Source organism: Trichomycterus rosablanca, chromosome 1 (genome assembly GCF_030014385.1).
Source record: "Trichomycterus rosablanca isolate fTriRos1 chromosome 1, fTriRos1.hap1, whole genome shotgun sequence".
Lineage (NCBI taxonomy): Eukaryota > Metazoa > Chordata > Actinopteri > Siluriformes > Trichomycteridae > Trichomycterus > Trichomycterus rosablanca.
In genome coordinates, this window is record NC_085988.1 from 58,556,042 (window position 1) to 58,573,343 (window position 17,302).

Consider the following 17,302-nt stretch of genomic DNA (forward strand, 5'->3'; position numbering starts at 1 on the left):
AGTCATATAAAAATCGGCAGACTGCCCCAAACAGTTCAGTTCGGCAGTATATGTTCTGTTAGTGTGAGCGAGAGGCAGGTATACTGGTAAACACTTTTTTTTTACAGAATTAGTATTCTTTTGTTTTCTTTATATTTTAATTTCCCAATAATATAAATATTCTCACTCATTCCTATTTCCACGTTTGAATTTTCTCAGTCTGTGTGTAGGTACATTTGTCAGCTTTGACTTAAATTTGTATTAAAGCCTTTCAAGAAATAGAGTTGTTCTATTAGTAATGGCAATTTAATTAAGGGGGCATATTAAAATGAAATACAATTAGATAATCTTTTTTCTCCATTTACATAATCAACATGTATTTTTTAATCATTGGGTTTTAAGTTTAAGTTCGAAAACATGCATTTTTATTTCTTTACCTCATACATCACTTTAAGCCAGTATCAATAGCTTGGCTGTCATCATTCATGCACAAATCAAGCCTTGAATATATTTCTGGCTTCAAAAACATGACTATCAACATGCCCCCTCATTAGGTTTTACTGCCCCCCCAAGCAAAGCAGTCCAGAACCGGGGCTGTCGCAGATACAGGAGATTGGAGATCACAAGTGTTCAGCTTATGCTTGCGCCCTTGCCCTTTACAAATTGAAATTCCTCTAGAGTCCTTGAATGGTTTAATGATATTATGCACTGTAGAGGAAGAAATATGCAAATCCCTTCCAATCTTTCTTTGAGGTTCAATGTTTTTAAACATTTCAATCATTTTCTCATGCATTTGTTGACAGACTGGAGGTCCTCTGATCATCTTTGCTCCCCAAACACATTACAATCACCTGTTTAAAATCATATCATTATTTAGTTTTTAATATCTCATTACTAGCCCTATTTTTCTTATGTGTTGCAGGCCTGAAATGCAGGAATTGATGTACAGTATATTAACAAATGGAATTAAGTTGACCAGACAAAACATGAAATATCCTGGGTTCCCACCATCTGCAATGAAAGTCATGTCAAAACAAAGTCAATAGTAAATGTAAGAAGTTTAAGATGCATTTTTTATTTGCATTTTATATATTGTCCTAATAAAAATATGAAATAACTTACATTTGGGAACGCTTTCATAAATATAAAAAACACCGTTTCCTGTCCAATTAAAAAACCAACAAAGCCACTTGCACAGACAGAGGGAACAAAAACCACCTGAAGGTAAACCAAACAAGCCGGACCACCTTTATTTCCTGTACATTCCTCATATTTTATTTTCCTTTTTTGTGCTGGGTTGCCTGAGGCTGTGACTTTCACTGTTTCAGATCTGTCCAGACCCTTTATTTTAGGAAATCACGAACATGACCAAGGGGTGGCATGGTGGTGCAGTGGGTAGTGCTGTTTTCATACAGCAAGAAGGGCTTGAGTTTGAGGGTCATTTCTGTGTGGAATTTGCATGTTGTTCTTGTCTTGTGTTAATGTGGGTTTTCTCTGGGAGCAATGCAATTAGGCCAATTTGAGCTATTAAGCTGTTAGTGTGTGTGTGTGTGTGTGTGTGTGTGTGTGTGTGCCCTGTGATGGACTGGTGACCTGTCCAGGTGTTTCCTGCTTGTTGCTCAATAAATCAGACCCACTATGACTCTGACTAGGATAAAGCAGTGGTAAAACAGTGGTAAATGAATGAATAAATGAACATAACAAGCCACTTAAAAGTCCATTCTTTGGGACTGGTATTATTTATCTTTTAATATTATTATCTTTATTTGACATTCTCAGCAACATGCTATAATGTATCCCAGTACAAGATGTATAACATTGATCAGCACTGAATATCACATGATATCAAATGTTTGTGTAATCTGAAAAAGAATATATGATTTACCTCCCCATGAGAAGGATCATTCCATACCTCATGTCAGCACATGCCCTGTTTGTTATACCTAATTGCAAGAGCCTTTTTTTAAAGGCAATACATCTCACCCAAAGACTTTCCACAACAGTTCCTGAAATCTCTTCCCATAAAATGAAAACAATTCCTGAGGCAGCTTACCCAGGTGGGGCATACCTGCAGCTTTACTTTAACCCACATGAATCTAAACTTCTCAAACCTTCCCTTGCTCCGTGCAGGGGGGCTGCAATGAAAATAATGGCTCGGAAGATAGAAATGGAATCTGGGTAAAGTAAACGACTCACTCAGCTTCAAAACAATAAGCAACAAGGAGAAAAAAAACTTTTTGGTAAAGGCTAAATAGAAAGAGTAGCCTGATAGGACAGATGTGGGATCAGGTTGTTTAAAATAAAAGAGATCATTCTAAGAAGAGAAACTCGAGACTGTTCACTGAGAGGTGGAATGTAGGTTGAAGAAAATGCCTGTGTTCTGAATCTTTTAAGCATGACAGGAGAACATGGCTAACGTTGTTCAGTGTGCTTATATATTAGCTTTTTATCAGTGTCTCAGGTGCAAGTTTAATGTCCCTACCTGCATGTTAATCTGTATGCATTATTTTGCATATTATATTAGTTTTGATCATGTGATCATAATGTAAGAGCAGCAGGGTTTGGGGGAACTTTGTCTGGCATGTTCTTCTGTATGCATGTAATTTTCCTTCAGGTATTCTGTTTTCCTCCCATCTTCCAATAAATTGCTGGAGATAAACTGGCTTTTCTTCCCTAGTTTGTAAATATATACTGTGAGCAAACATTTGGACATCGGACGATGTTTTTTCGGTGTTTTCTTTATATTTTGTAAAGTTCAATATTAAAATGGCCCCAAATAAGGTGCAGAGAAAGCTTTGTGGTGAGAAAATGAACAAATCTATTACATTTGTTGTTGTATAATTACTCCTGCCAGCCAGTAGCTGTCACTGTGTATCAGACAGAGGGGACAGTGAGTGAGAGAGAAGAAGGAACTCTGCTGAGTAAAGTATTCTTTTTTTTGTGCAATTACACCTACAAAATACAACACTACTGAAATAAAGAAGGAAATAGTAGAGAAATATGAGAGTTGTTGTTGTTTCTGGTAGATACATTTTATTAAAAAAAGAAGGAAATGTATTATGGTGTATGGTACAGCACACGTACTGTACTGAGATGTGTGTTATTGTTGTTTATTATTATTTATTACAGTAATGTCTATTCTATAATTTAATATTTAAGGGAAAATATACTTGTATTTATAACAAAAAAGACCATTTAAGACATTAGAAAGGTTAGGTAAGGGGGGGGGGGGGGGGGGGTTGGGAGGTCTGGCACAAATTAATTCTATTTACATGATTTCTTATGTGAAAAATAGGTTTAACTAACGAACATTTTGACTTAAGAACAGCCCTTCGGAACCAATTAAATTCGTACGTCAAGGGTCTACTGTATCTACAATAACTGGTACATTTTTTAAATGCAATAAAATTTGAGTTGTTGATTATCTTGAACTTTAACCAACCAACTTTATTTAAATACAAATCACTGACTTAACTTGAATGTTTTGACTGACCAACATGAATTTGATGCATGCGGCAAACTCATAAAATGCTGGGACAAGGCAGAATAGAAGTGAAAACTTTATAGAATATTCCAGTAACACCATTTAAAACATTCCACAATAAGCAGGTGTGTTGGTAACCGGTGAGGGTATAATGTAAGCAAAGAGGAATTGTGGTTCACCACCTTGTGCCAAACTTTGGGAGAGGATTGTCAGTCAGTTCTCAACACAAGATTGCAAATAATTTAGGTCTTTCACCATCTACCGCACATAATATTGTGAAATAATAGGCAATATTTGAAGAAAAAAAAGAATCTTAATCCGTGTCGGGCAAGGTTGGAAACCATTGTTATAACTTTCAGGTGACATGCATGAAAAAACGTCTACTGTGGAAAATGTAGCCATGTGGGGTGAGGAATACTTTGGGCATTAAGAAATACAACCATAAATTCTCTGACACAAAGAGTTATACCTTAATATTATGCAGAGATTCTGTCGCAGTTTTCTGGGTTCGAGCTGTTCTGTGGCAAACAGATTTAAAACCAGTATGTTTGATTCAAGTATTTTGCCAAAAAGTAAACATGTTTTTACTTGTTTAACCAGTACTAAATAAATTTTATGGATTGTAGCTATTTCTTATGTTTCATCTTCATTTGTATTTTGAGTTACTCCCACCACTGGGGACACAGCTAAGTAGTATTAAGTAAGAGAGAGGTTTTTTAATAGTTGGCCACACTAGACTTCTGTGTTGGCAAGAGTGTATACCCTGTAAGATTTTTAAAATGCATTGTTATTTTGCCTGAAATTGCATGAATCTTAAGGCTTTCAAATCAGACACAAAAGTAAAGTGAAATCACAATGAAAATGATTATAGTGAATTTATATAAAGAAAGTAGTCTACAGAAGGTTTGGCTATTATTAGGTTGCAATGAACTCTGTCTCATGTTGTTTGAAGTGGACTAGCCTCTGATAATGCAATCCATTTCTAGATGTTGGCTCATTTGTGCTCTGTGGGATCAAACAGACTGACTCAGCTTCCCAACCTCTGGTCAGCCCTGCACCTAACTCAACAATGTGCTGGGCTGACCCAGCCTTGTTGTGAAAAACTCACACCAGAGGTTTAAGTCCCTTATAGGTGGGGGTCTGATTGCTGTTTGTCTGGAACTTTCTGTTTGACCTTACCTCCAGATGGTATTGCTCTCAGGTTCATAACTACACTGAAGCTTTTCCACCATTGCAAGGTTGTGATCCCAGGAGACGTTGCTGTTATTGGCCTTTTAACCTGTAAGCACTTATTGTAGGTGTGCAATGCGAGACTAAATCTATTTTATTTTTTATGCAATTGTGTTAATCTTTTTAGTCTTTAATCAGTGAAAATGTTCTGATCACATGACCATGTTACATGACCTACAGTTCTACAAACAAACACACAATTGTGTGTGTTTTTACTTACTTAGTTAGATACTTATAGGAGACGTGCATGGAACGTAGGGAACATACGCTACTGTGGAACATTTGTCAGACAGCCAGTCAGTGAGGCAGAGCCAATTCATGATTTATTGCAACATCTGCATGATGAAAAAGGCCTGGTTTTAATTATACCAGTCCCACCAGGTCTCTTAAAGGGACAGAGGAAAGGACAAAAGGACTGACGGTGAGAGAAAAAGAATGCATTTAAAAAATAAGGAGTAGACAGTTTGTCAAAAGGCATTTGCATAATTTACTTAATTAACAAAGTAATTTTAAAGTAAACCTTCAAGCAGATGCAAACTTTTTGAAAACATTTAAGATAAAAAAAAAAAATTTTGCTAATGTAAGGTAGTTTGGATAAATTATTGAAGTGTTTGTAGATTTTTTGGGAGGAAAAATAACAGCAAAAGGACCAAGAAATCCACCAAAGAGCTTTCAGCAACCTATTACTATGAACATGCTGTCCATGTCTCCACATCTGGCAACAATAAGCACAAGTTAGCTATAAAATTCCAAGTGTCTGACTGTTAAGATAAGGCTCGGGCATGCTAAATTCATTTTCTCCTCTTAGTCACACTGGCGAATGAGAATACCAGTCTGCTACACAGTCTGGATGTCAGAGCCAGTGGGGTGGAAGGGGGGGAGTACATGGGATGGCGTTGGTGGGACTCCAGTCATGAACGTTACCGCTGATTTATGATTTCTCTCTTCTAACACCAAATTCAGCTCATAAAAGCCGATTAGATGATTCAAACCATTTAAGCCGATGAGATGATTTAATCCATTTAAGCCGATGAGATGATTCAGATGTGCTAGATCATTTGTGCTGTGGACTGGAGCCTTATATCCCTGGCCTAAAAATTGCTTTTAGTGGGCTGATCCTGGATCAGCAGACATTAACAGGGCACCAGACACTGGTGGTCCGAAAAAACTGCTTATTTCCTGTCTAGTTGCTTTGGAGCCTAAATCAAAGAGAGGAATTATTTTGGAATTGCTGCTCTTTATTTGTCCTTTGTGGGAACTCATTTGTTGGCTGTCGTTAAATAAGTCAAATTCTCAGAGCTTAAACTATAGGTGGTTTAAACATACAGCAGGAAGAAAGAAGAAGATTTGTCACCCCTTTGTAACAAATAAACCTCTGTTTTAACAACTATGTTGTTGACTATGCGATTGACTCTTTATCCAGTCTGTGACAAAAACAAATGCACTTTGCCTAAATAAAAATACCTAAACTTTTTTATTGGTTTATTTAATATGGGGACCAGTCAAACAGTCCAGACTATAAAAGTATGTATACCATAACTAGTAAAACTTTTTTGGCAGAAATCTTGGCATAAAAAGTTATTTACTTAGCAGCATGGTGACATTTTAGACCATTCTTAGATGATTCCTTTAAAAAACAGATCTTATCAGGTCATGCTACCACTTTAACTTGGGTACAGATCTGGACTCTGACTTGATTCTTCCAAAGTTTATTATTTTAAACTGTTCTGTTGTTGGTTTACTTGTGTGTATTAGGTCATTGTTTGCATAGTTAATGTTCTATGAAGCTTAAGGTGATGGGTTGTTACCCTGACCTTCTGCTGTCATTTATTGTTGCTTTGAATTTACACTATTTAGACAGAAACATTGGGACACAGCTTCTAATATTTGAACTCATATGTTTCAGCCACAACAATAGTTATTGGGGACATCCAGGTGGCGCAATGGGTCGAATCTCGGCTCTGCTACCGGTCGGCTGGGCACCATCTAGCATGCACAATTGGCAGTGCCTGCAGCAGACAAAATTGGCCACCGAGTCTGCTGGGTGGGAAGTGGGTGGGGCCTTTAAACGCTGTGTAAGGACCCTGGTTAGCAGGCCGAGGCACCTGTGCAGCAGTGCAAATCCACCAAAGCACGGGCAAAAAAGAAGGGGTTGAGGACTGCATACATGTCGGAAGCTGGCAAATATACCCTCCTCAAATGCAATCGGGGCCCCCAGCAGCAGAAGACTAACTGGCTATGCTAAATCGGGAGAAAACGGGAGAATAATGGGTGTGTTCGAAAACCTAGGGAGCTGCCTAAGTAGAGAGTATTCTAATAAGTCATCTACGTATAAGTCAGGTTATTCGAACGCACTACTTAGACAGCGATAACCTTGGGTTTCGCTTATTAATCTAAAACAGCATCATGCCATTCAAACCAAAGGGATGAGGTGGCACAACGGGCTAGCATGTCAAATAACATCACCCTCCATGTACCAAAAGAGTTAAACTGTCCCTGACAAGTCCAAACTTGCAAATAAATACAGTTGTACACGTTTATACAAATAAAAATCAATGATAATTTGATTACATTTGAAAATAAGTCTGTTCTTTGCTTGCATTGTCCGCCATATTTATTTTTTTGTGAGAAAAGTCGTGCCGCACTGAATGCTGAGATTGTCTTCACCGCTAAGAAAGCATCGGATGCTCCTTCGTTCTCCACTTAAAATACTGTTGAAATTTTAAGATACCTTACTAGGAAGGATATTAAGGCATCTAGGATTTCGAACAGCCCACTTCTCGGAAGGGAGCAAAGGATGACGTAAAATGCTGTCTATATTTTCGAACACACCCAATGTGTGATGTGGGTGCATCAGTGCCAATGGCACAGGTGACCTGCATATGTGTGAAGGTACCATTGACGCAGAGGTGTATATTGGGATTTTAGAAAGACACATGCTGCCATCAGAGCGATGCCTTATTCTGGGAAGTCCATGATTATTTCAGCAAGATGATGCCAGGCCTCATTATGTACATGCTACAACAGCATGGCTTCATAAACATAGAATGCATGTGCTTGGCTGGCCTGTCTGCAGTCCATATCTGTCTCCTATTGAAAATGTATGGTGCAGCATGGAGAGGGGAATCAGACAACAGCAACCCTGGACTGTTGAGAAGCTCAAGTTTCATATTAAGCAGGAATGGATAAAAATTCCACTTGCAAAACTGCAACAATTAGTGCCCTCAGTTTTCAAATCGTTAATAAGTCTCATTAATAGGAAAGGTTATAGAACATGGGGTAAACACACTGCTGTTACAACTTTTTTGGAGTTTGTTGCAGGCATCAAATTCTAAATGTGTTTATATTTACAAAATACAATGAAGTTGATCAGTGAAAGCGTTGGAATCCTTTTCTTTCTCCTTTTATCAGTTAAATGAAGATTCAACAGAATTAACAAATCACACATGTCCCAACTTTTTGGGAAATAGGGTTTGTAATACCATGTGCTTTTGAAATGAGATGTCTAACAAGCTCATGGTCAGGTGTCTAAATACTTTTGGCAATATAGTCTAAGTTATCCAGGCTTGGCTTGCGACCGGCAATGAGAACCTCCCGGTGGTTAGGCTGTTCAGCAATTACAAGTCACCCATGCTATGGTCACTGACACCCAATACCATGACAGATGTTGGCACCTTTTACTAACAACTGGGTAATCTGAATAATCATTTCATTAATATAGCAGCCACCCTTTGCTTTAGCAGAAAATTTAATCTGCAGCTCTTCAGATTAATTTTGTACTTACCCACACGGAAATGTAATATTTGACATATATGCCCCTATATCAATAATGGCTTTTCCATATATGTTACCTGTAGGGTGATATATTATTATAACTTACATGTATCCTCTGGATATATGTAATATATGTAGATATAAGTTTATAACATACACTATATTGCCAAAAGTATTCACTCACCCATCCAAATAATTGAATTCAGGTGTTCCAATCACTTCCATGGACACAGGTGTATAAAACCAAGCACCTAGGCATGCGGACTGCTTCTACAAACATTAGTGAAAGAATGGGTCGCTCTCAGGAGTGAATTCCAGCGTGGTACCGTGATAGGATGCCACCTGTGCAACAAGTCCAGTCGTGAAATTTCCTTGCCACTAAATATTCCACAGTCTACTGTCAGTGTTATTATAACAAAGTGGAAGTAATTAGGAACGACAGCAACTCAGCCACGAAGTGGTAGACCACGTAAAATGACAGAGCGGAGTCAGCGGATGCTGAGGTGCATAGTGCACAGAGGTCACCAACTTTATGCAGAGTCAATCACTACAGACCTCCAAACTTCATGTGGCCTTCAGGTTAGCTCAAGAACAGTGTGTAGAGAGCTTGATGGAATGGGTTTCCATGGCCGAGCAGCTGCATCCAAGCCTTACATCACCAAGCACAATGCAAAGCATCGGATGCAGTAGTGTAAAGCACGCCATCACTGGACTCTAGAGCAGTGGAGACGTGTTCTCTGGAGTGACGAATCACGCTTCCCCGTCTGGCAATCCGATGGACGAGTCTGGGTTTGGGGATGGCCCCTTCCTGTTCCAACATGACTGTGCACCAGTGCACAAAGCAAGGTCCATAAAGACATGGATTTGGTGTAGAAGAACTTGACTCCTGACCTCAACCCGATAGAACAGCTTTGGGATGAATTAGAGAGGAGACTGTGAGCCAGGCCTTCTCGTCCAACATCAGTGTCTGACCTCAAAAATGCGCTTCTGGAAGAATGGTCAAAAATTCCCATAAACACACTCCTAAACCTTGTGGAAAGCCTTTCCAGAAGAGTTGAAGCTGTTATAGCTGCAAAGGGTGGGCCGACATCATATTAAACCCTATGGATTAAGAATGGGATGCCACTCAAGTTCATATGCGTGTGAAGGCAGACGAGCGAATACTTTTGGCAATATAGTGTATATGAAATACCCGTAATAAAATGTTTGTATGTACATATATTAAACATATCTATAGGATACATTTTATATGGTATTATATGTTGTATCTATATACAGTATGTTAGCATATATATTTAATTTATTTATGCAATTTTATTAACAATATATTTTTAAAAGGCTGTATGCCTGGCTGTATTTATTTTTTCTTATTTTCAGGCATTCATGTATATGTTTTATATTTAAATGTTGTGTAATATCAACATATATTAGAATATATTTATTTGAAAACAGCCTATTTCAGTATATTGAGAGACTGTCTGGATTTGGTGACTCAGCAGACTGATTTTTTTGTATGCTATTGACTTTGAACAATGTCTTGAACTTGGTAGATGAGATCATTTTTATCATGCCTTATTTGTTCTTGTTTGAGCTCACCAGCTGTGCTCCAGGTGTTTGAGCTTTGTGTGTGGTTTAACATCTCACATTCTTCCCAGACTGTTTAAAATGCTTGTAAGATTTCCAACACATCTATTCCTCTGAAGGTTTATTGCCTAATGAACAGACGGCTGGGAAAAGTGAAATCACAGAACTGGACTGAAGTTTAAAGGCATTGCCAAACACTCTGTTTCTAGTCTCACATGATACACAGACTCATGAAAAAGTCTGGACCCCATGGCTAAATTCTATGTTTTGTTTTGTTTAAAGTTAAAATAAGTTAACATATTGCCTACAGAGAACAAAGTTCTGTAGGTTTAATGCATAATAACTGTAAATTACATTTAAGGGTGGAAAATAAAATGTGTCATGTAAAGTTATTACACATAAATATTTTAATTTATCCAATGTGTTGAAATTGACAAGTAAATACAAATTGTGACTAGAAATAGAAATGTAACAAAATGTTAACGGTGTTCAAACTTCCCACAAAAATATTTAAAAAATAAAGAAGTTGGTCTACTGTATTACGTTTACAACCCCAAATCATAAAAAGTTGGGACAGTATGAAAAACGCAAATGTGTTCCTTACATTTACTTTGACTTTTATTTGATTGCAGACAGGATGAACCTGAGATATTTCATATTTTGTCGGCTCAACTTCATTTCATTTATTAATAAACATCCATTCCTGCATTTCAGGCCTGCAACACATTACAAAAAAAGTTGGGACGGGGGCAATTTAGTAATGAGGTGAATGTGATTCCAAACAGGTGATGTCAACAGGTGATTGTAATCATGATTTGGTACAAAAGCAGCATCCAGGAAAGGCTGAGTATTTGATGAGCAAAGATGATCAGAGGATCTCCAGTTTGTCAACAAATGTGTGAGAAAATGATTGAAATGTTTAAAAACAATGAACCTCAAAGAAAGATTGGAAGGGATTTGCATATTTCTCCCTCTACAGTGCATAATATCATTAAACCATTCAAGGAATTGGGAGGAATTTCCGTGCGTAAAGGCCAAGGGCGCAAGCTTAAGCTGAACGCCTGTGATCTTCGATTGCTCAGACGGCACTGCATCAAGAACCGCCAGTCAACTACTAGAGTTATTTTGACTTTGTGTATTTAAAAATGATTTTGTGGCCTTTTAGCTTTGTGGACCTGAGTATGTAAACAAATTGTTCCTGAGAAGCGTAGACTTTTTCTGGGCAAGAAAAATCTACAACCTAAATCACAAGCATTTAACATTTGACTGCAAAAGTTGCAGCTCAGAGATTTATATACTTTACATATCCTTTTTTAATTTTTTAATTTTTTTTTTTTTTTAATGCATTTTCTCCCCATTTTCCTCCCGATTTAGCGCACTACATTTTTCTGTCTTCCGCTGCTGAGAGATACCAGATTGCATCAGAGGAGAGCACGTCACTGTACACGCCTCTTTCGATACGTGCACAGCCCTCCTCTTCTCGCCCATGCATTCTGCACAGGCGTCTCTTCCGCCAATCAGGGTCCCTACACAGCGTATGAAGACCCACCCACCTACACATAGTCCGGCCCCCACCCTGCAGATACGGTGGCCAATTAGTATCTGCTGCAGGCACTGCCAATTATGCCCGCTAGATGGCGCCCAGCCGACCGGTGGCAACACCGAGTTTCGAACCGGAGAGTTCAGAAACTCGGTGCTGGTGTGCAAGCGGAATATCTCGTTGCGCCACCTGGGCGCCTACATATACTTTTTAACAGAACTGTAGGTTGTAGTGTGAGAGCTACATTTCTTTAAGAGCAAGTGTCACTTTAGCTGAGCTACATTCAGCTGTTTACTCTGGCGACATCTTAATATGGTTGGCAAGATGTAGGATGAAGTTTGAAATATGGCTGCCATTATAATAAGCTTAAAATGGAAATGCTACTGAAAATGCAATCTAGGTGAAAAACAGAACTACTACATAACCATTAACTCACATTTAAAAACAAAATGACTCAAAACCACGTACAAGCTTTTACTTGTGCAAACTGTTTGAAGATTGGAACAGTTTACACTCTGTTTGAACTACCAAGTGGTGGCTGAATGGAGGAGCTTATGGCTGTGTTTGGTGGTCTGTGATGGAACTTGGAACAGCTAATAAACCTTACAGCCTTCTTTTCAACACCAAGACCAAACAAAGGTGAGGAAAAAAGGTAGGAGCTGCTATGCTTCCTGGACAACGACTAAACACTGAATGGTGCTCAACAGACCAAGCTGGTTTTGGAAATTCTCCACTGCAACAGTCTTTTCCATTCCTTCAATCACTGTCACTGAACACTTGAGCACAAGACAATACAGCCAGTATATAATGTTTACACTTGTATATCTTAGGTAAAATTAATGTACAACCCCAAATCAGAAAAAGTTGGGACGACATGGAAAAAGCAAATAATAAAAAAACACTTTTCACCACACCTAAAAGACGTTTGGCACAGAGGATACCAAGTGATTTAGTGTTTCAGCTTTTATTTTGTCCCATTCTTCCTGCAAACACGTCTTAAGATGTGCAACAGTACGGGGTCGTCGTTGTCGCATTTTTCCTTTCAAAATTCTCCACATATTCTCTATTGGGGACAGATCAGGACTGCAGGCAGGCCAGTCCAGTACCCGTACCCTCTTCTTCCACAGCCATGCCTTTGTAATGTGTGCAGCAGGTGGTTTTGCATTGTCTTGTTGAAAAATGCATGAACGTCCCTGGAAAAGATGACGTCTTGAAGGCAGCATATGTTGCTCTAAGATCTCAATGTACTTTTCTGCAATAATGCTGCCATCACAGAAGTGTAAATGACCTTCACCAAGGGCACTGACATGGCCCCATACCATGACAGACCCTGGCTTTTGGACTTGTTGCTGATAACAGTCTGGATGGTCCTTTTTATCTTTGGTCCAGAGCACACGGCGTCCATTTTTCCAAAAAAGACCTGGAATGATGATTTATCTGACCACAATACATTTCCACTGTGTAATCGTTCATCCTAGATGCCGCTGAGCCCAGAGAAGTCGACACCACTTCTGGACATGGTTAACATAAGGCTTCCTTTTTGCACAGTAAAGTTTTAAGTGGCATTTGTGCATGTAACTCTGTATTGTAAAGCTTGACAAAGGTTTGCCAAAGTAATACCTCACCCATGTGGTTATATCAGCTATTGTTGAGTGGCGGTTCTTGATGCAGTGCCGTCTGAGGGATCAAAGATCACAATCAATGCCTTTATGCATTGAAATTCCTCCTGATTCCTTGAATGGTTTAATGATATTATGCACTGTAGAGGGAGAAATATGCGATCTTTCTTTGAGGTACATTGTTTTTAAACATTTCAATCATTTTCTCACACATTTGTTGATAAACTGGAGATCCTCTGATCATCTTGGCTCATCAAAGACTCAGCCTTTCATGGATGCTGCTTTTGTACCAAACCATGATTACAATCACCTGTTGACATCACCTGTTTAAAATCATTATTTAGTTTTTTCACCTCATTACTAGCCCTAAATTGCCCCTGTCCCAACTTTTTTCGGAATGTGTTGCAGGCCTGAAATGTAGGAATTCATGTTTATTAAATGAAATGAAGTTGAGCAGATAAAACATGAAATATCTCAGGTTCATCCTGTCTGCAATCAAATTAAAGTCAAAGTAAATGTAAGGAACACTGTTTTTATTTTATTTGCATTTTCCATACTGACCCAACTTTTTCTGATTTGGTGGGATAATTTTATGGTTAATCAGCCTGATTCAGTTACTACATACTTTACATGAAAATGAGCCAGTGTCATTATAAAAAAATGGGGAATGTCAAAATGTCTTCTTTGCTTTTTTTGTTTGTTCTAAGATATAAAGACCAAATGATAACGTCTTTTATGTATTAAAGTTTTGTATTTGTTGTTAATGTACTTATTTAATCAGCAATAGGGCCTGATAACCAAACAGTTGCATTATTTTGCTAAACCGGTATGTTGCTGTGGTTCAGTTAGCATTTTAGTAATGACTTGGCACTTTAGCTAAACCAAACCTGCAATTTTGGATTTTGGTTTTACAAAAGGTCCGAAGTGTGTCACATCAGCTGAATTTTATACACTTCAGGCATATTACCATATTACAGGTATTTTACCATAGTAAAATATTTATTAAAACGTAATAAGTAAAATACCTGGATAGTTAATCAGATCCTTATATTAACCATAATCTCACTAAGGATGACCTTCCAGATCAAACATTAGGTTTAATAGCTACCACCTGATATTAATAGTACTGGTTTTGATTACTTTAGAATAAAGTCAGCTGTTACTTGCAGATTCCACTACCAGTAGTGCAAAGAATTCACCATGGTCGAAATGCTGCTTTTAAAAGAGCTCTGGCATAAAGTAGTGGAAAAGCACAGGTTAGGGGCTGGATAATTCTGTCCATGTACTGTTTAGAGCATTGCTAAGTGATGAAAAGTGTAAACCCATGCAGACTCCACACAGAAAGGACCCAAACTGCTTAACCTCGGAATCAAACCCAGGACCTTCTTGCTGAGGTGACAGTGCTACCCATCGAGACACCTGCCACTACAAGACTGAACTCTGTGGACTGATCTCCAAGCACTATGTTCAGTGATTTCCAAACACAGCACACCACCCAAAGGTGAATGTCCTTGGGTGCCAGAGCCCCAACATACATCTGGCAGTAAATCTATAACTGGACTTGGAAGAGAGCAGTCAATTGTCACTCACAACGCAATTTGACTCAACCTGAACCCGACATAGAGGAATGGACAAATATTCCTCAATCACTGCATCTACATATCCATACACTGACGGCTGTAATTAAGCCAAAAGGGTGCTCTATGCTCTATATTATTTTGGACTAAGAGTTTGGATGAAGAGTTGAAGGTAAAAGGGAATATGTATGGCCAAAGGCAAGATAAATAGATACAATTAGAGGAATAACAAAGTCATTAAGTAGCCTGAAGACTTTTGCATTTATTTAATTTATTTAGATGTTTTATGTCATGCTTACACAATGGTTATAGGTAATTTTTATTTCAGTCTATAGCCCTTGTCAAGTGTTAAGTATGTCTTTGATGTGTTCTTTTAGACCATTTTTTTTCAAGAGATTGTGGATTGTTTCTATTTTGGCTTGGTTAATTTTTTTTTTCTAATAGTTTTAATTATTGCTGTAGATTGTCATTCAGTCAGTATACACCGATCAGCCATAACATTAAAACCACCTTCTTGTTTCTACACTTACTGTCCATTTTATCAGCTCCACTTACCATATAGAAGAACTTTATAGTTCTACAATTACAGACTGTAGTCCATCTGTTTCTCTACATACTTTTAAACCTATTCTTCAATGGTCAGGACCCCCCACAGAGCAGTTATTATTTAGGTGGTGGATCATTCTCAGCACTGCAGTGACACTGACATGGTGGTGGTGTGTTAGTGTGTGTTGTGCTGGTATGACTGGATCAGACACAGCAGCGCTGCTGGAGTTTTTAAATACTGTGCCCACTCACTGTCCATTCTATTGGACACTCCTACCTAGTTGGTCCACCTTGTAGATGTAAAGTCAGAGACGATTGCTCGTCTATTGCTGCTGTTTGAGTTGGTCATCTTCTAGATCTTCATCAGTGGTCACAGGATGCTGCCCACGGGGCTCAATGTTTTTGGTTGGTGGACTATTCTCAGCCTAGTAGGGACAGTGAGGTGTTTAAAAACTCCATCAGCGCAGCCGTGTCTGATCCACTCATACTAAAACAACACACACTAACACACCACCACCATGTCAGTGTCACTGCAGTGCTGAGAATCATCCACCACCTAAATAATACCTACTCTGTAGTGCTTCTGGGAGAGAAACAGATGGACTACAGTCAGTTATTGTAGAACTACAAAGTGCTACAATTACACAGTCAGTAATTGTAGAACTACAAAGTGCTTCTTTATGGTAAGTGGAGCTGATAAAATGAACAGTGTGTGTAGAAACAAGGAGGTGGTTTTAATGTTATGGCTGATCAGTATATGTTTGATGGAAATAGGTATTTGGCAGGTGTCACAGAGTGGGGTAGCTTCCTCCCTTTTAAGACACAAGTGTGTTAAATGTGTTTGCCCAGTGCGGCATCTGGAACAGACCATCTGATCAATATGTTTCTCTGGTTGTATTTGTCTTTTGGTGAAAATGTCAGGACATAGTTCATTAAGTTGGTTTTCGCATTGTGTGTTCCATTCTGTTTGCCAAATATTTTTAATGTAGACAGATATAAATTGTTTGACATCTGATGGGGGAAGTTTACAGTCTGTTGTTTGTTCTCCTGCTGTGCTTCTAGCTCAACGGTCTGCCTTTTCATTGCCAGCAAAGCCGCAGTGTCCCAGAAGTCTTATGTCATAGTTCAGCATTTATTTTAAATTCATTTTTAGACATGTTGCCTTTTTCTCTTTACTTACATTTTGACTGGCAAATTGTGTAAAGTTAAAACAATAATAATTATGCAATTTTAATTATTTTTCTATTTATCCCCAAACCTAGTCACATCAAATTACCCAGTTGTTCTTTCTTTGCTGCTGCAGACCTCCCTGACCGAGAAGGGCTGTACCTAACACATGCCCCATCCGGCATGTGTGTAGTAGCCAACCGCTTCTTTTCACCTGCATTAGAGTCACACGCTTTTTATTTTTTGACATTTTATCCAATCTCAGTAAGAATGTGTAATTTTATTTACATATACAACGATCAGCCATAACATCAAAACCACATCCTTGTTTCTACACACACTGTCCATTTTATCAGCTTTACTTCTACAATTACTGACTGTAGTCCATCTGTTTTTCTCTGCATGCTTTGTTAGCCCCCTTTCATGCTGTTCTTCAATGGTCAGGACTTTCCCAGGACCACTACAGAGCAGGTATTATTTAGGTGGTGGATCACTCAGCACTGCAGGGACACTGACATGGTGGTGGTGTGTTAGTGTGTGTTGTGCTGCTATGAGTGGATAAGACACAGCAGCGCTGTTGGAGTTTTTAAACACCTCACTGTCGTTGCTGGACTGAGTATAGTCCACTAACCAAAAATATCCAGCCAACAGCGCCCCGTGGGCAGCGTCCTGTGACCACTGATGAAGGTCTAGAAGATGACCAACTCAAACAGCAGCAATAGATGAGCGATCGTCTCTGATTTTACATCTACAAGGTGGACCAACTAGGTAGGAGTGTCTAATAGAGTGGACAGTGAGTGGA